Source organism: Lactuca serriola, chromosome 6, assembly GCF_051521515.1.
Source record: "Lactuca serriola cultivar US96UC23 chromosome 6, Lser_US96UC23_V15, whole genome shotgun sequence".
NCBI lineage: Eukaryota > Viridiplantae > Streptophyta > Magnoliopsida > Asterales > Asteraceae > Lactuca > Lactuca serriola.
The window spans coordinates 143,151,142-143,172,339 of record NC_136413.1 but is presented as its reverse complement, the minus strand read 5'-3'; the positions used below and the strand labels follow the sequence as shown (position 1 = coordinate 143,172,339).

General features: G+C 36.7%; 1 non-coding gene across 1 annotated transcript; it reads right to left on the bottom strand.

The window, feature by feature from the left end:
- Positions 1 to 5,383: 5,383 nt before the first annotated feature.
- TRNAS-GCU (transfer RNA serine (anticodon GCU)) lies at positions 5,384 to 5,471 on the bottom strand. The gene has a single exon. It is a non-coding gene; the product is annotated as a tRNA-Ser (tRNA).
- Between the last annotated feature and the right edge of the window lie 15,727 nt (positions 5,472 to 21,198).

The following is a 21,198-nucleotide window of genomic DNA, read 5'->3' as shown; positions in this document are numbered from 1 at the left end:
GACCTTCCCCCGAAATGTGAGCAAATATATCATGTCGATTGCTCAACCGTACTTTGGCTATCTTACGTGGAGCTGAATTTGGTTTTTTCGGTGTTCTCGTTAGTACACGTGGGCGTACTCCTTGCTTCTTGGGACATTGATCCGAAGCTCGAGTATGGTCCGTGCGCCGTTTTTCTTCTCTACCATGACGAATCAATTGATTTAATGTAGGCATCGGTCGCTCTTTCTTTCTTTTGTCCTTCACCCCGATTTTTCCCCTCTAATGTAACTAGTGTTTACTCTCGATCCGAAGCACCCCTTTTCCATTCATAGAGAGATCCAATCGTCAAAATCAATAAAAAGGCCATCATGGACCAAGATCCAAAGGTATTGATGTTCGGAAGGTGCCCGGGCCTCCTAAAAAATCCTTCCGACAAGAATGCTGCTTGAACATTGTAAGACATTGAACCGTCCCGCTCTTGTGAACACTAATCATAAGTGGCAAAAGCCGCCGGAATCCTCATTTTTGTCCATAAGCTCTCCTCTCTACTGTAATAAATTTTCAATTTCTTTTTTTTACTATACACTGGCGCAGATGATTGCCCCCATCTATCAACGGGGTACCCCCGAAAGGCGAATAGGAAGCTTCAAGCGATCTGGGATCCCACCTTTGATCTGATCGGGTGGGATATTATTAGAACATGAATAATGATATGTGTTATATTATTTTAAGGAGATTCTCTACCCAAATACAATAATAAACATCCTTACATTATTTTATGCTCATTTTGAGAATTGTTTTTATTATAAAAGTTTATGTGATATGTGTTATATTATTTGTATATCTTTAGTCATTCATGAAAAGTGATTTTCAAGAGTTTTGCATTATGTAATATTAAAAATTTTTATACAGTTTTCTTGTATGATTATGTGAATTCATATTAGGCGGAGTTAGACCTGAGAGTTCACGTGGCTTGGGATCCCAAAATGTGGCTAAGGGTTTGTGATGAAATTCTATTAATGTATCGCATATATGTGCATTAAAAAAACTCACACATTGTTTATCGGGGCAATATACTAGAACCTAGTATTTAACAAGCAAGAGGATATGTATATGTATCGTAAAATACTATGGTAATATCATTAGTTTTAGATAAGAGGATATGAGTTACCATATGATGAACCTTTTTGAGAAAAAGGACGTTGGTACATCATGCATCGAGTATAAGGAATTAATAACCAAGAGGACATGCATATGTGTCATAAAATACTATATTTAACTCATTAGGTTTAGACAAGAGGATGTGGTTTACCATATTATGATTCATTTGTGTAAGAGGTCGTTTTTACATCACTCATTGAGTCTGGGGGTTGTCATAATTATGATATGGAGTATGATATTGACTTGCATGGGGAATAGTTTCATACTTGCCTTACATTCCCTATTTGTGAACCTTTTTATTGTATTATGTGTTTTTGTTGGCCTTTAAATGATTAAAAAATGGATATTTAATTCTTAACATGCAAATTTACTTTGTATTATGACTCTGATAATTTAGTGATATTTATGGGTTTCTAATACGTTGAAGACGGTAATTTTATCCCTATTATGGGAACTTATTTTCTTGAGATTTTAAAGATGTTTGGAAGTTGATAGTGGAATTTGGATAGTCGGTTGATCCTCATTCCCTTAAATGGTAAACTTTAGGATTAACTTATTAGGTATCTGTTGCTAAAACTATTATTTGATGTGTATCCAGTTTAGGGAAGAGCTGAAGATTGAAGTTTATTTTGGTACATTTAGAAGATCATTGACTTGTAATGGTTACTTTTACCATTGATATGTACCAGTAGTTTACCACCTTGCACAAATTGAAACTAAAGCATTTTGAGATTTGGTTTTATCATGGTTGGGACTTTATTTTCACATTATAAAGTTAGAGATTTTTGTACTTGGATTTGATTTGATTAACAAATTTCTATCCAAGGGGTGTTTCAATTTTGTTGTTTTCTTTTTGGAAAGAATGTCAAATGTCATTAACTATTAATAGTATTTCTAATAACAATAGGGTCCTTTTGGATTGCTTTTAAAACACATTTAAACAATTAAAAAAGACAAAAAAAAATTAGGAGAAAATAGTTTATTAATTTTTCATATTTTGATAAATTAATTAGAAACTATTTTCGAATTAATTAATTAGAAGGGTTGAATGTTAGCTAATTAAAATATTTAATTAATTGGAATATTCTAGAACCCATAGAGATAGGTTTTGACGAATTGGATAAGTCCTATCATGATTTTTAGAGTTGCTTTGGGATTAAGCAATTGAAGCTTATAAATAGGGAGCTAGGGATCAACTATGGATGTTTATTCCTTGCTAGAAATTTGTTCTCCCTTCCTCTCCCTAAGGTGGACGAAATCTTAACCCTTATAGGGTTTGTAGAATTTTTGATTTAGCCTCCTCCCTCTTAGGTTTTTGTCATTTTTGCTCTTTGGTATTTTTAGGTGTGAACCATTAGAGGGATTATGGTTTAGGCCCTCTTATCCAAGCAAAGTGGCAAAAACAAGATCTCAAGTAAGAAGATTTCCAAATGAAAAAGAGGTATGCATGTTTTACTATTAATCTTGTAGTTGCAATAATATAATGAAACTTAGATCCTTATTGGTTGCAGGAACACATAATAATTGTAAGTCTTTCGTTACCATGATCATGTGTCTAGAGTGCCCTATAACCTAATAATGGTATTAGAGCCTTAGTTTATAATTATTCGCACTACTTGATCCAAATAGATTTGAGTTAAGTCTTCTTTGCATATAAAATTTTTCGAAATTAGGGTTTTGTAGGTTTAAAATTTTTGGTTTCTAAACTTGATTTTTTTTGAAATAAAATTTAAGAATTTAATTACCTTAAACAGAATTTCAAAAATTAAAGTTTAGAATCCTTTCTTATTTAGCAAGTTACCTAACTTGGTCTCCAAGTAAAGCAAATCTGAAGATTATTGCAAATTTGGATATATACTTCTTTTGAATCAAATATGATTTAAAAAGAGATTTTAAATTTGAATATTTAATTAAATTTAAATATTATTTAAATTTAGATTTTAAATTTGAATATTTGAATTACTTAAAATATTGTTTATAATAGGATTATAAATTTGAATATTTATTTGAATTAATTTGATATTATTTGTAATAATGATTTATAAATTAGAATATTAAAATGAGTATTATTTATTTGCACCGTATATCTCATGTAAATTAGAATTAATATATGACATTAAATTTAGAATGTTTAAATTTACTTGTCTATATATTAAGAGTTATATATATATATATATATATATATATATATATATATATATATATATATGTATGAGAATATTACGACATGTGTTCTCACATGCTTAAATAAAACAATTTTAGTGTTATCATGACTAGGCTCACCCACTCAAATATTATAAGAGATGTTTAAGGATGTCTCTTCGATTTCTAATGAGGTCGGTTTTTAAAAGCTTATAGGTTATCACCTTCGCCACATCTTTTTATTTTGAGAGTAGAGTTACCAAGAGGGTTTCATAGTAAAATGTTTTAGTTACAAGTATTAACTTAAAAGTATTAAAACAAAATCATGTTTTACATAATAAAAACGTGATTCATATTTTATCCATGAAAACACCGATTTTCTTTATATTATGTTGATGGGGCTTGTGTGGTTAACCGACACGTCAATATGAGAGTATAATAGAAAATGATGTGGCACTCTATAGAATTAATTATGTTGATGGAGTGTGTGTCGTTTACTGGCACGTCAATGTGAGAGTAATTTAAGCCGAGAATCACATGATTTGGCATGCTTAATTCACTAGATATTCTACGATCCACAACATCCTTAGATTGAGATGAGCATATTCTAAGATTAACATTCGATTGACAGTCAATGAATCTAAAAGATCTAGGAGTTTCATGGTGATTGAAACTAGCAAAATAGTATTGACTACCTAAATCACTATGTGGTGTGTTTACGACATCCCTTTACATATCTAGAGTCAAATATGGATCCTGGCCTTGTTATATAGTTTTTGATTTTGGGTAAATTATTTTCTAAGGATTAATAAAAAAAAAAACTAGAATGTAAATTAATATTGAATGGTGTTTATAATTTTATCCACTAAAATTCAATATTGTAAACCTCTAAAAGGGTAAGCTAATTAATAAGATGATCATTATTTTATAAATGCGTAGTTTGGGAATAATTCTCATGAATGAAAAGAAACACCACGCCTTAGATAAAGATATGAAAGCAAAGGGGGTGTGCGGACAAGGTTTGAGAACTCAAACCTTGAATTCACATAAGATCAGTGTCTGCTAATAATAAAGATCTAGTCAAGTCTGATAAACCAGTATTGTCTCGGAATACGAGATGATCAACAGAGTGCTCAATAATAAATGATGATAATAATACGTACGAACAATGTAAAATGATTTTAGAAGAAGAAGAATGTAAGAGAGTGATTGAATGAATAATTCTTGATATATGTGAAAAGGGTGTGCATTCCACACTTGATACAAAGATGACTACTCCTTAAATAGTCAATGAGTAACTACAAGACAAATATGATAAAGTGTGAATGAACTACTAGACTTCTGAAGATAAACAGACCGAAACAACCGTTGTTGTTGATCTTGTATCTTGTATTATACTAGAAGACTATAAGAACAATAAAAAATAGTACTTGCAATAATAAATTCACATCACTGACAAAAAATAGTTTAACGCAAAGATGCATCTAAGACTGATCTTGACTTCGGAATTGACTTCCACTTCAGAATGATTTCACCTTGAACATGCTTCATCTTAGATTGTTGACCCTTATACACGAACTCATACTAATGCTAGGACTTGTCGCAAGCAAATTCGGAAATGAAAGAAGTCTACCGAAAGCCTTGGTACTTGTCTGATCAATCACACTGTTCAATAGTTCACTTCAATTTTGATTGGGGGATTTCACCGGTTACTAATCCAGTATCGGTATAGTAGGCCTCCTTGGCTACTCCACTAGTGGCTCGGCTTCGTCCTAGAAGCTACTGCTTCCGCCTCTCTAGGCTTCGCTATCGCTCATGACTGGTATATGGATCTCTCTATGTAGTGGTCGGCCTTCTAGAAGCTTCGCCAGAAGCGACTAGTCGCTTCCCGAATGCCCCTTTCCTTGCCGCCAAACCACTAGGAGAGTCAGCAAGCTAGCTTGCTCGCATTCTAGAAACGGTAGCTTCCGTGCCCTTCCTGCCTACTGAAATGGATGTGAATGATCGTGACAGCTCTTAAAATCCTATTCAGTCTGATTAGATATGTCACTGAAAGAAAGTGATTATGTTCCCTCTTTTTTTTTAAGTCATCAACGGAAACGGAAAGAGAGGGATTCAAACCCTCGGTGCGAATAACTCGTACAACGGATTAGCAATCCGTCGCTTTCGTCCACTCAGCCATCTCTCCCAATTGAAAAAGATAATTACTATGTTACATTACACATCAAGTAAGGATTAACGAAAGTATTTCTTTCACATTCTTTATCGTTATTATATAATTAGCAATTCCATTTAGATGCTCGAAAGATCCAAATAGAAAGATAAATAAAGAAGACCTTCTTGCTTTTATTTTGTTCGAAGTGCCTTTTGGGAATGGCCCGGTCAATACCGACTTCGCGGCACTGGACTAGATTTCCGTCATTTCTGGAAAGTGCATGGACAACCGCCCTTTCCCTTTTTCAGAATGTTCGTGCAGTTGCTCACGAATTCAAGTTTGAATGTCCCTTTGAAGTCCCGAACGCTCTTTTTGATCGGGAGTGGGGTGGGCAACTTCAGTCGGTGCTGGAGCCGCCCCCCCGTTCTGGAGCCAGCAGGTTCTGAATGACCTCCCTCTCATGGTTAAAAAAGTGGTTAACCATATCGAATAAATCCATATCGTCCATCCGAATTGTCTCCATTACAGCCAAGCGGAGTAGCTCAACGAATCCAAAGTGTCTATCTCCGCCGCGAGACTGAACTATCTGATTGGAAGCCTAACGACTGGTTACGGTAGCGTAGCTAGGGCTATGAAAAGCAAGGCAGTCCCTAGACTGTGAGAAAGCCCTAACACCTAACCTTTTCCTTGAAGAACCTGTATTTTTGGACCAAGAAATCAAGCAACTTGTCTTGATTCTCCTAGTATCAAGTACTAAGGGATCAAAACATGGAAGGAAAAAGTAAAATGCCAGTCTCTTTGATAGGAGTAAGCTCGGAATTGAGGCCAAAACCCTTTTTGTTTGTTTTCGAGCTCAGGGGTAGAAATAAATACGGACTTAAAATAATGGAGACTGAACCCTCTACGGAGATGATAGAAGATATGAACCGCTCAATCGATACGATAGAAAAGGAGCTCTGAAGGTTCCTCTCTTCACTCTTCTCGGATGATAAGTCGAGATAACCTATTCATAAGGTGAGATAACCTATCCCATAAGCCCCTAGAGTTAACTTGTCTTTGACTTTTAGTTCATTACTTTATTCAGGTCGAAAAGAATGACGCGGATCATGGAGTAGGTTCTCAAGCAATCCCATAAGTGGTATGCAAGAAAGGTATCATTATAGAAGGTTGGAAGTTTCCCAGCCCGGGGGGAGTGTCCGTGAGTGTTGGTGAAGGTATACGTAGAACAGGTGAGTAAAGAGTTGTCCTTTGAGCTCTTAGCTCTTTTGGTACCATCGGTATTGCCTGCCCTAAAGACTTCCACAACACCAATTCCGACTAGTTTTGCGTCTGCCACGTCTCTAACGAATTAGCTCTCGAGCTTTCAATGCTAGAGCCATTCCCGCGGGAGAAGTGCTTACTATAATAGGGAATCTAGCTTGAAAGACTTGATCGGTAGTGCCAGTGATTCCCTACCTTGCTTGTTCAACTTCTCCTATATTGATTCATATAGTAGAGGGAAAATAGTAGGGATATAAAAACAATCAAACAAGGCATTCTTCCTTTCCTGAACCAGTGAGAACACTCTAAGAATATGCCAGCAAAGACCTTATTCAAGACTTTATAAATTGCATCCATCACTATCGTTTTTATGTGGTTGAGTAAGACGGCATAGCTTCCCAGGTTTATTGGGTTTTGGAATAAACGATCTATCTATACATGAAAAGGATAAAACCTCAAGAAAGAAGACCTTAATGCCTTATCAATGGAAAGGTCTTCGAAACTATGAATCTTTCATCTCTTCTCCTCCCGCGATAAGGACGTGTCTGAGGATGCTACTTCGGGCGGGCGTGCTTCTTTCTATGGGGGCGCGCATCACTTTGGACGTGCTTTACTTTACCGGCAGATGCATGAGTCGGAACGTAATAGCTAGGCACGTCGTGGGAGGAGAATAAGCAAAATCTATTGCATAATCCAAGTAAAAGTGAACATCTCGCTAATCAAAATCATCATCACGAGCTAGCAGAATCGCAGGACATAAAAAGTGGGAAGTTTCTTGTTGGTTTTTCTTCCTCACTCTCGAATAGGTGAACTTGGTTCGTTTAATTCTTAAGGAGAAGAAGGATGGGAATGAATGGGAAGACTGGAGTAGTCTCTTCATTAGCTGGAAGGAATTAGCCCCACTAGCCTCATTCGAAGAACGAACAAGAAAAGGCTTACTGTTTAGGTAGGATAGATCGATGTGGTCCAATGGCTAAAGCTCTGCCAACTTCTTATAGACTTACTTTAGGCTCCGAGTTCTTTTTTTCTGGGAGATCGTGATGAGGCAAAAGGGGGCTTTATTAAAGTCCTCTGGGTCGTCCACTAAGTGAGTGAAAGAGGTCTCATTGGGAGAATTGGAAAGAGAGAAGGCCAGCCTCCCACTATGTGAAAGAAGAGCTTTTTCTCTTATATTCACTTCTATAGAATATATATATATATATATATATATATATATATATATATATATATATATATATATATATATAATAGGTAGTTCGCTTAGCCGCAGCTGAAGCCATAGATCTTGCCCGGGATGCTTCCAAGGTTCATCGGGACATTTTTTTCAAAAACTGAACTAGCATCACCGTTCTTAGGCCTAGACTTGTTTTGGGGTTCCAAACCTACTATTGCCTTTACCCAGCGGCAAGACGCTTAGTTTTGTCGGAAAGGGAATGCTTATTCCCCTCTACTGTGCGGGTGCTAAGACTAGGCGAAGAATTAAATGAATCAGTTTGATTGACTAACCCGAGCCTTCGAGCCTATAGTTCGTACGAGCTTAGAGCCTTGCGTCACTCTGGTATGCTAATCACTTCGTTTCACGACTCTGGAATGGTAGTCGGTTAGTGCGACAACACTATGGGATGCAAAGAAGCTTCGTCACTCTTCTTGAGCTTAGTTGCGTCTACTTTTTTCATATCTGTTTTTTCATTTATCATTGGTCTTTACCTAACAAATGGTATCTGTAACAGCCCGGAATTTCAGGTATTTCTTTAAATTATTTTTGGGCACATTTAAGAGGGAACTCGGCGAGTAGGTGCATGACTCGCCGAGTAGGGCCATGTCTTGGTCGCAGTCGCAGATACGCGACTGGACTCGACGAGTCCAAGTAAGGACTCGGCGAGTCGACGCTGTTTCAGCTGAACCCTAGCCGTTTCATTTCTGATCGTATATAACGATCTTATGGCCGTCATGTCGCGTCTTTTGGCCGGTTGAAGATCCCCTGGGAGTGTGTGAGCATCTGAAGCAAGAGAGAGGACTTGAGAAGGCTTGAAGAGATTGTTAGACAAGGAGGAGCAAGGTGGTGATCAAAGGAATCGAGTACTGGAGGTTTGGAGACACAGGGAACACGTTTCCAGGTAATCTTCGGATCGAAATCCGTAACTTTTACGTTGTATGCGAGTTTAGGGTTTAGGAAACCCATTTAAGGATTTGTTAGATTATATTGTTGTTATAAGTGTTAAAAACCCCTGTATTAGTATATGTGAAAGTCCAGGAAGCCCTATATCTATATACTTCGAAATCATGCGAAATACAGGAGGCAGCGGATTGACTGCATGGCGAGGACTCGCCGAGTCCAATGATCAGACTCGGCGAGTAGCTTGAAGGTTCACTAGGACTCGCCGAGTTGTTCTTCAGACTCGGCGAGTAGCTTGAAGATCTACTGGAACTCGTCGAGTCGTTCTTCAGACTCGGCGAGTGGTGTCAGGGTGTCTATACTCGTCGAGTTACCCTTTGCACTCGACGAGTCCGGTCAAGATTGACCGTTGACCTGTATATAACTTAGTAGGGTCAGTGGTCTTGTTTGATAAGATCATTAACAAAGGATGTGGTATTATAGGGAACCTGCGGATTAGCGGATCGTGTGCGAGTAGCTCGAAGAGTTTATAGCTTGCATACTACGAGGTGAGTCTTCTCACTATACTTCACCCGGAAGGGTTTGACTGTGAGACCGGAAGGTCGTATGTGTTATATTCATGCTATGTCTAGAGAGGTAGATGCTTTATATGTGAAGTGTGCTTATATGTGATGTATGCTTATACGGGCCGGAAGGCGAGACTCTATGTGATAGAAAGGACGGTATGATGTATGATTTATGTGTTATGTGTATTATGTTACATGTGTTATGTTTTATACTATCGTGGGCCGGAAGGCAAAATACTATGGGCCGGAAGGCAATCTAATACGGGCCGGAAGGCGATATATATTATGGGCCGGAAGGCGATTATATTACGGGCCGGAAGGCAACGTTATGTGGACCGGAAGGTCCGGGCCGGAAGGCGTATGTGGGTAAGTCGTATACTGGGGAACTCACTAAGCATTTATGCTTACTAGTTGTGTTTATGTTTTTCAGGTACTAGTGATGACCGTGGAAAGGCGCCGGCGTGACACGTACACACTGCCACTGTTGAAGATCCTGGAGATTTATTATTTATATTGTTGAAATAAACTTGGAACAATCCCTTTTGTCGAATAACGATGTTTTGTTTTTAAATGAAAAATTTATTTGAAAATTTGAGCTGTTACAGTATCAGAGCTATGGATGAAGATGGGAAGGTGATGATCGATAATTTTGAAGGCCATGATTTTGGATTATGGAAGATGCAGATTGATGATTACTTATATCAGAAGAAATTACACTTACCGTTATCTGAACATAAATCTTAGAAGAAGGATCCGGCAGAATGGAACTTGCTAGATCGACAAGCCTTTGGTGTTTCCAAACTATCATTGGCGAAGAATGTCACTTACAACACCGTCAATGAGAAGACCATGTTTGGATTGATAAAGGTGTTGTCCAACATGTATGAAAAGCCATCCGCCACAAACAAGGTTTTCTTGATTAGACAATTGATAAACACGAAGATGAAGAAAGGAGCTACTGTGAAATATCATGTCAACGAGTTTAACTCGATAATATGCATGTTAGGATCTATTGAAATTTAATTCGAAGACGAAGTTCATACTTTATTACTATTATCTTTGTTGCCAGAAATCTTGGATGGAACTGTTATTGCAGTCAGCAGTTCTTCAGGAATTACAAAACATGCTTTCGAAAGCATCAAAGAACTGATTCTTGGAGAAGATGTTCGAAAAAGTAATGCAGGAGAAGGTTCCACCAAGTTACTTAATACGGAAGTGTCACGCCCCCAAACCAGGATGGCAGAAACGTCTGAGGGTGGATGACTTCATGAACAGTATCACAACATATTGAAAAATAGTGATCAAAACAAACACAACCATCATAAATATACTTGAGAATATTACATTGTTTCCAAGTATTGTATGTTTCAAAACCAATTACATTCAGATGACGAAATAAATAGTGCAACGCTGTAACGTCCCATCCTCAAAAGCCTTGTGACTACATAACGATTTACTGAGAATACAAGTAGTTTTGAAAAGTGTCAACAATTAAGTTGGTGAGTGGTGGTTGTCGAGGCCAACAAAATTAATAACCCTATGTCTTTTACACTAAAATAGTGTATAGTGGTAAGTTGGAGATTGGCTCAATTTATAACTCTATGAAAAATCTCTATGTAAAGATACTTGTAAAATGACAATAAATTAAAAATGGGGGGTTTAGTGTTTTGAAATACTTGAAACAAACTATAATTAAACTAAGATTTAAATAAAAAAGTTCAACAAAAGCAAGAGTTTGATGTAAAATCAATAAGATAAAGATGGTTGACTTTGGATTTTAATTACTTGAACATTTAGTTAAATAATCATGAGAATACCAAGGTGCAATACTTGTGTTTATAATCTAACTTGGCTATAGCAATTTAAAAGCATAACCTGCCTCAACTCTTCTTTTGTATTAAAATGACTAGAGAAGCTGATAGCACATTTCCTAAATCAAAGTCACAAAACTAATGAAGCATGTAATTTTGTGAAAATCAATTAGCATTAGGTTTTAAGAGTCACCAAATCCAAACAGTAATCTATTGCTTTCATTACCATTATGGAGAAAATATTTTCTTAGTCTAAATGAAATGAAAATAAACATTTAAACTAATTGTGGCTTGTTAAATTGAAGACCCATTACTTAGCCAAGAATTTAAACAACAAAAATAACATTCATATATCAATATTCATGACTAGAGATATATAAACATGAAGGAAGTTTTTATAGAAAATATAATCATAGATATTCAACACAAGTTCATGGAGTTCTTAAAAAAAAACCAAAACATTCAAGCAATTACATCCAAGTCAACCAAATACGAGTCTAGCCAAGCATGGCCAAAATGAAAGAAATGCAAAGTAGATTAGTGATACCAAACATTGTTCAAGATGCAAGTTGGAAGAAAAATTATTCCATGCTTCTAAATCTTCCAATCTTCTAGAGAGAAAAAGTGTTGTTCTTCAAAGTCTTCCCCCTTTTTTTCCTCAGAAAACCAATAAATAGGTGTAAAAATTTGGATATAAAAGTCCCCCAAAAGCATTCCACCATTTGGCCCATTTGATTGGCCTTCTAGATTGCTCTTCTCATCCGTGGTCCAGCCCATTTGTGCAAGTTCTTGATAGCCCAATTATGCCTTCCAAACTCTTCCAAGATGCTCCAATGCTCCTTTAATCTTCTATAGCTCGAATTCTCGTCGTCCCGCCCAAAATTTAAGTCTAACACGCTTCTTGCATATATTGACACCAAGACCAATTTGCACCACTTCAAGTCCATGAACAAATTGCAAGCCTCCAGCAGTCCCGCACTCCTTCCACACCTCTAATAACAAATAGTCTTCGATAAATCCTGCAAATAAGCTCAAAAGACTGGAAAGCACTCGGTAAAGGAGAAAAATAACAAAAAGAGAAAATATACATGAAGATTAACTAAAATGGGGTGATTTTAACTAAAAATAAACTATGAAAAGAAGTAATAAAAACAAAACAATCAAATCACCCCAAACTTAAACCTTACTTGTCCTTAAGTAACACAAGACTAAAATGAACTTGGTATGAACTATCCTAGAGAGAAAAAAGAATGAACGCCTTAGGTGGAAATTCACGACACACCCTTAAAATAAAGACATATAATCCATTATTAGGGATAAGAATCGCTTTAAGGGATGAGCTTTTGTTACCTTTCTAGCAAGGGATACATGTTGATCAAGATGCAAAATAAGCATGCATACTTCACTATTATGGTTTACGTGACATTGTTTCGTTGTCCGATCTAGCCCACAAGCCATAAGAAAGTGTCGCTTGGTTAGAATGTTCCTCACTCCTCACAACTTCAACCCCATGCCAAGAAATAAAACCTAGAAAAAGATAACTCGGGCCAAAAAATGGCAAGGAACGAGCTATGTACAAAAGTTGGCAAACTATAATCATCTAGAAGAGTAAGTGCTTCCACCAAAATAAGATCCATGTAGAGCGAAGAGTTGAGCACGCAATGAGTAGAGGGCGCCATCGTAGTTGCCAACAAAAATGATACCTAACTAGAAAAACATCAAACTAGAAACAAATTACATGAGCAAAAATCCAAAAAGGCTAAACATCTACAAAAGCAAACAAATGGATACAACTCCGTGGCCCGGCCTTTTCTTTTATTTTTATTTTTATTTTCATTTATTTTTACATTTTTTGGACAACAAAACCCCAAGGACAGTGTTACAAATACAAATACATAAGAGACAACTAGGCAAACACTAAAAATATATAACTACATTCGTATCTTATGATTGCGATAATATCCAACTTTTCAAAACCTTTTTTTGTTCTTTCTTTTTTTACTAGACTTCTTAAGACTAGAACCAACAACATAAGGTTCAAATTTCATGAAAGATCCAAAATTTGACTTCTCCAAACAAATTGGATACATATGAAATTTCACGTACAAAAACTTAAATACTAGACTTTATTGAAAATTTTGGTAACTTGATGCAAAATTTTTCAAATGACACTTTAAAACAATTTAATTTTGATTCACAAAACAAAACTGGAAAAAAGGGGGTAGTTCTCTCTCTCTCTCTCTCTCTCTATATATATATATATATATATATATATATATATATATATATATATATATATATATATTAGGCTCACTTTTTTGGTTTACCATAGGAGTTTTACAAGCATAGCCTGAAAATAAAAATCCAAAACATAACTATATACAACTATAAGCAGAATCTAAGTCTAATCCAAACAAGAGGCCAAACGAGCACTACACAAAGGCTAATTTGAGATCAAGTGGGAAAAATGTGTCTAAATCATAAGGTAATGAGGTATGATGCGAATTTTAGCAGTTAGACACTAAAGATCTCAAAATAGCAAAATCTAGCTTTTATTCCTTTCTTTGGGGTTGGATTGTGGCATGTGAGAAAAATGCAAGTGAGGGACTAGTCGGCTCGAGGCTAATTTGTCCTTCCACTTATGCCACACTTGACATAGGTTGGTTCATATGCATAACTACTTGCACTCTCTCCCCACATATATAAAAGAAGATGCAACAACTGAAGGTCCCTAAGAGCGATTCTTATTTGTTATGTGAGTTTCCAAAAGAATTGTATTTAAGGTGTGTCGAGTCTTTCAAGTAAAGATGTTCAGAGATGAGAATAAAGAGATAAAAAAAAATGCATGAATGCTAATGCCCTAAGGTAAATGTCATGTAAAAATAAAATGTGAAAAAGAAGAAAATAAAATCGTTTTGGAGTTTTAAAAAAATGAATGCAAATTAAGGCTTAAATGATATGCAACCTAAATTAAAATGCACGAGAAAGCAAAAAGTAAAAGGGAATACCCCACCCCAAGCTTAGAAATAAGCATTGTCCTCAATGCTTGGGGCGATGCGAAAGTACCTAGACCGGGGGATCAGGAGGAGGGTATGGGTATGGATTAATGGATTCTTGGGGGAGAAAGAATGCATAGAGAGAGGGTAACAATTGGCATGCTAATGAAGAAGAAGGGTTGCATGTCACTTAAGTTATTTGGTCAAAAAGTAAATGGAAGTCAAAGCTGGTCAACGAATCCACGTGGACAACTTCTGGAGTACATGCGGACCATTTGCAGTACACGCGGATAAGTTGTTGAGTACACGTGGACCATTTTTGAGCCATGTGGACAAGGTTTCGAGTACACACGGTCCACATAGGAAGTTGTGTAAAAAGGTGCTAAATTGAAAGAATGATGTGGTCGATTTTATTGGCCACACGCGGTCCGTTTGTATAACCCACGCGGACGCTCTTCCAAGTACACGCGGTCCATTTGTGAACCCTTGAAAAATCTCAAAACTTCATGCTTAACCAAAATGAACACCGGGAGCTAAAAATTCAACACTTTTTTACTGCAAGAAGGAAGAAGAATAAATGTGAAATGCAAAAAGGATTTATCTAAAACATTTATTTGGAATTAGAAAAGATGAAAACACTAAGTTTTCGAAAAATGCCCCTCTTTAACGTCTTTGGCGAGACGTCCTTCCCTCTTAGTTTCAGTATATCGGGGCATCCAAATGGATGACATATAGCACATTTTCATTAAAACCTTCATAGAGAGATTTCAAACGATGGCCATTGACTTTGAAGATTTGCCCTGTGTCGACATTTTTTTAATTTCCACACCCCCATTTGGACTCCTTTCTTGTATTTCACTTTCTTTTTATGAGAAAACCATATTGGACTTAGACCTTTGATAATAACAATCATCCAAACATATTCTTTCTTGTATTTGTTCAATAAGGTGACTAACTATTCCTTCTTTGACATGGTGGTTGAGTAGGTGACTGGTTGGGCGTCTTCTTTCTCGGGATACGTATCCTTTGAAGGGTCTGACAGATTTAGCGTTTCCGGCTCTTGTGGTTGTTCTACCACTGGAGTTAGTTTCTCAATGGTACTGGGTGGCTCAACCTCTCTTTCGTTAACACCCAAAACTTCCTCTATAGTTTCATTGTCAACTTTCTCAATGTCTTCTTCCTCCTTGCCAGCCTCTTCCACTTCTACTTCTTCTTCCTCTTCTTTATATGACACTCTTGGGCCATCAAAACTTTTCTCATCTTTCAAAGAAATGGTACATGCGCTATGCCATTGGATCTCTTCAGATGGTAGTTTGTCTTGAGCTTCTATTATACTTATTGTTTCAGCAAGTTGTGTTATTTGTTGCTCCAAACTTTTGAGGCTGGCTTGTGTTATTTCCTATAAATTTTGGGTAGAAGTGGCAATGCTATTCACAATCTCCTCTAAGGACATGCTTGGTGGTTCAGGTTGTTGAGGAGGTGGAGGACATGGATGTTGGAATTGTGGAGTTGGTTGGTATTGGTCATTTTTCCAAGCTTGGTATGGGCTTTGGTATTGGTTGTATCCCCAAGCTTGGTTGTTGTCCCACCATTGATCATGTTGAGGTTGATCATAACTCCATTGATTTGACTAGTAATAGCTTCCCCTTTCTTGCACTTCCTCCCATTTTTGGTAACTTTCAATCATCATAACTAACTGAGCTAGCTTAGAAAGCTTATCTTCAATGCAAAGAGTGTTTATTTCCGAACCATACTTTTTTCAATTTTTGAGTTTTAAACTAGAGTACCTGCACAATGAGATCTAGGCATAGAGAAACAAACTGATTAAATATAAACCAATCCCCGACAATGGCGCCAAAATGTGGTGGTTTTCGAGGCCAACAAAATTAATAACCCTATGTCTTTTACACTAAAATAGTGTATAGTGGTAAAGGGATCGAATCCACGGAGATTGACTCAATTTAATAACTCTATGAAAAATCTCTATGTAAAGATACTTGTAAAATGACAATAAATTAAAAATGGGGGGTTTAGTGTTTTAAAATACTTGTAACAAACTATAATTAAACTAAGATTTAAATAGAAAATTTCAACAAAAACAAGAGTTTGATGTAAAATCAATAAGATAAAGATGGTTGACTTTGGATTTTCATTACTTCAACATTTAGTTAAATAATCATGAGAATACCAAGGTGCAATACTTGTGTTTATAATCTAACTTGGCTATAACAATTTATAAGCATAACTTTCCTAAACTCTTATTTTGTATTAAAATGACTAGAGAAGCTTATAGCACATTTCCTAAATCAAAGTCACAAAACTAATGAAGCATGTAATTTTGTGAAAATCAATTAGCATTAGGTTTTAAGAGTCACCAAATCCAAACAGTAATCTATTGCTTTCATTACCACTATGGAGAAAATATTTTCTTAGTCTAAATGAAATGAAAACAAACATTTAAACTAATTGTGGCTTGTTAAATTGAAGACCCATTACTTAGCCAAGAATTTAAACAACAAAAATAACATTCAAATATCAATATTCACGACTAGAGATATATAAACATGAAGGAAGTTTTTATAGAAAATATAATCATAGATATTCAACACAAGTTCATGGAGTTATTCAAAATAAACAAAACATTCAAGCAATTACATCCAAGTCAACCAAATATGAGTCTAGCCAAGCATGGCCAAAATGAAAGAAATGCAAAGTAGATTAGTGATACCAAACATTGTTCAAGATGCAAGTTGGAAGAAAAATTTCTCCAAGCTTCTAAATCTTCCAAAATTCTAGAGAGCAAAAGTGTTGTTCTTCATAGTCTTCCCTCCTTTTCTTCCTAAAAAAAACCAGTAAATAGGTGTAAAAATTCAGATATAAATTTCCCCCGCAAGGATGCCACCAACCTTCCCAAAATAGAGTCAAAAAGTCAAAAATTCAGATTCTTTACAGTGCGATTCACGCAGACCATTTGTAAATCCATGCGGACCACGTGGATTTTGGGTCATTTGGCCCATTTGATTGGCCTTCTAGATTGCTCTTCTCATCCATGGTCCATCCCATTTGTGTAAGTTCTTGATAGCCCAATTATGCCTTCCAAACTCTTCCATGATGCTCCAGTGCTTCTTTAATCTTGTATAGCTCGAATTCTCGTCGTCCTGCTCGAAATTTAAGTCTGACGCGTGTAAGTCCCCAAAATTTGCTTGTGTATCAATCAAATCCAATTGATGGTGCGGAATCCCAATCAATTGGATGATGTCAGATCAAATAGAAGAGAAGGAGAAGAAGAATAACTTGAATCTAATGTAATGATGATATGATTGATGCTCCTTACAATAGATTCTCTCTCACACACACACTTCTTCTCACTAAGTTTCTCTCTCTACAAGATGCTCTCTTCTAACCTTTTTTTCCAACTTTAATCTAATGATGTATTCGATATGAATTATGCTCCTTACAATAGATTCTCTCAGACACATCTTCTCTCTAACTTTCTCTCTCTTGTCTAGCCTTCTTTCTACTTCTCTTTAACCGTACACTCACATGCACTCCTCTATTTATATGGGCCTCCAGCCATACACATGTGTACAGCCGCACACCCTGTGTACGACCGTACACAGGGTGTGCAGCCGTACACACGTGTACGGCCGTACACACAAACCGTAAACACATACAACATTACATAAAAATATATTTTCCTAGAAAAGCAAAGTATAAACCATATTTTTGACCCAACAATCTCCCCCTTGGTTTATAACTTTCTTTTCTAATTGACCCAACAAGCTCCCCTTAAAAAGTAGCTGACTTTTTCTTGTTAATCTTCATTTGGAGCTTGGCTTCAGCATTAATCTTTGATTTCTTCATAGCTTCAAGATGAACTTGATGAATCTTCATGAATGACTTCATCTCGAGGGGTTGGGATTTTCTTCAAGATTTGACTCTGAATACACATTGGGTGAGGAGGCTTGATGTACAGATTCTTGAAAGATAGCGCTTCAGCTTGAGAATCTACAGAGAGAACAAATCTTCTCGATCACTTCAGCAGGTACAAAGATAGCAGCAGATTGATTGAGGAGGTTTCAATGGAATCTGTGACATAATCTTCAAGTACAGCTTCACCATGCTTCTGGGGTTGACAGATTGAATGTCGAAAGAATAATCTTCATTTCTTGCTCCTTCGAATGTGAATTCTTCGATGCTCACGACGAGGCTTTCGCTCAGAAATCTTCAACACAAAGTCCATGAGTCTTATCTATACCTGAAATCACTTTTGAAGACAAAACAAAACTAAAAGAAAACTTAGCACACAAATGAAAATAGAAACAACAAATATTTTTGGATTTTTGATTTTTCTGAACAAGAAATAAAACAGAAATAACACTATTTTTGGATTTTTAAATTTTTCTGATTTTTCTTTGATTTTTTTTTTATTTTTGATTTTTTTTTAATTTTTAATTCTCCCCTAATATTTAAATTAGAAGAAACTATGACAAATTTAACAAAAATAAAAATGATATCTAACTTTAAGAGAGATTTGGGATCAAAGTTTTTAGACAGCCTTTATCCACTTATCGGTACCTTTCATATTCACATCTTTGTCTGGTCGATCGTCGGTATTGTTGTCCACTTAAACACGAAAAATTGTGACAAATTTAGGACATACTATTTGTTACAAGACAGGTGAACTTAAGTTCCTAAAAATTATATCTGATCCTAATTTCTTAGATACTATATCTTAAGGACCATTCATCTGAAGACGACCAGGGATATTGTTATCCATCTAAATTGAGCAGCGAGATCTATAGACAATCTGTATGTGTTCAATTTTAAGTGTACTAGAACATGTTTCCCGCTTCCTGATATGCCCCAGCCATCAAGAATTTCCAGAGTACTCCTTACACCGGGTGAGCAGACAACCATTCAGAGGGAAGATAGATTCAGAATTCTATTACTTATTACTTATTACTTTAGAGGGGTTGAGAAGTAGAAGGTTGCATATGCTGTGTACCAGGTCGGATTAGAAGTCGCGCAGAGGAGACAACATATGGCTAACAGATAAGAAGTATTTCACATATATAACCTGCAGAGAAATAGAGTTGCATATGTTGTGTACCAGGTCAGATTTGAAGTCACGCAAAGGAGACACCATATGACTAACAGACAGAAAGAAAGAAAATGATATTCTACAGACCTAATTTATCGGAATTTACCAGTCGCCTCATCCAACCAGAATTAAGGACAGAATCCGCACATCGAGGAAAAGTTAAGCCACGGTTCCAAGTACGGGTTCAATTATTGTGACGAGTAGATTCCCATATATATCTCCCTGCTCAACCTATCCAAGCGTCGTATTGTCAGGCTAAACGGAACTATCTAGGTCAAGATTTGTCAAGTCATTTGATTTCCTAAGTTCAATTCTGCCTAGTCATGTCCATTTAGAATATTTTGTGCCTACCGACACATCAAACCAGAGCATAGACCCTTCAACTTTGGGTACGTTACGCAGACTCAGGTTGCCTGTTATCACATTATCATATCACTTCCCAAAACATCTCCCTCAAGCACATTCCATAACCAACATATTATTATTTTGATATTCTATTGTTTTAAAATTTTTAAATTTTTGTTTTGTTTTTATTTCTCCCCCTAAATTTGTGCATAGGAGAGAAACGAAAGTAAATGCGCAAATTTAAACTATCCTAAAACAAAAATTTGTCTTTAAAGTGAATCAGCTTAAGAAAAACTCAGGAGTATAGAGAAGAAAACTCAAACCGTAAGTTACCGATTGAATTTGCATCCAGAAGGTCTGAGAATAGTACGCGTAATCTCATAACAGATCCGAAAATTCTTCATGTCGTTAAGCACAGACCCCATGAGTGATCACTTCCTTTCTTCCCTTCCCGCAAGGACACATACTCTCAAACAAATGTCTGAATGTTGTACAGTTGAGAGATTTCCCCTATCAAGTGCCAGAAACAACCACTACCAACAAACCGAAGTCTGATGACATGCCTCCGTAGCTGCTCCGACACATAGCGGGATCAGTTAGTCTTTGGAACCCAATCCATTTTGAAACTGGGTCGACCTTTGTCATCTTTGCACGATACTCTCTCCCATGACATATCCTGTTTATCACAAACAGAAAATGTAGAAATATTAGAAGCATTAGATGATTTGGGAGATTGCACCTTCGGTACCCATCTATAGTTGGGTTTAACCCATTTCTTTTTCGAGCGGATGGGTGCCTCGGCATTTGATTTTGAACTTGAAGCCGATCGTTGAGATGACTTTGATTTTGGCTTCACGGGAGCATCTCTTGGATTTGGTTTCTTGGCCGACATTCCCTTCTTGACCTTGGGAGTTGATTTCTTGGCCTTGTGGGGTTGATTTTTGGCCTTCATGGCATTCCAGTTGCTATTTTCTGAATGTGGCCTTGAGGGGTTTCTTTTGGAGTATCTCCCTCTTTGCGTGTTTTTCCAGCCTTGTGCATAGTAGGGAATGTATGCTCGATTAGGACAATTTTTAGCAATATGTCCAGGTGTTCCACAGTGAAAGCATGTCTTTTTCTTCACTGGGAAGTTGTTTCTTCCTGCCCCTGGTGGCGTATCTTTGCCTTGTCTCTTGCTTTTCCCACACACACAGTTGCAACAGGCACTCTGTTTAGCTTGAAATGGTGGCCTGTATTTACCAACAGCAGGTTGATCAGAAGCAGCTGAGTTCGAAGCAACAGATTCAGAGTTCAAGGAGATGTTGGCTTGTTCAATGGTGTTCTCCTTGTTCTCATCCTCTGCTACTTTACCTGCACATGAAGTAGAAGCATTAGTATCGTTCATCTCAACATCCTAAGATGGCCCTGATTGTTCAGTCTTAACTGAAGCTGAAGCAGGGGTTTGGCCATACTGAGCAGGCATTTCTTCCTCATTGGTCTCAACGGGTGGGTTATAGTTGTGATTGAAAGGTGGAGGAACACTATCATATCCTAAACCCTTGTTTTGATTATCTTTGAATTTT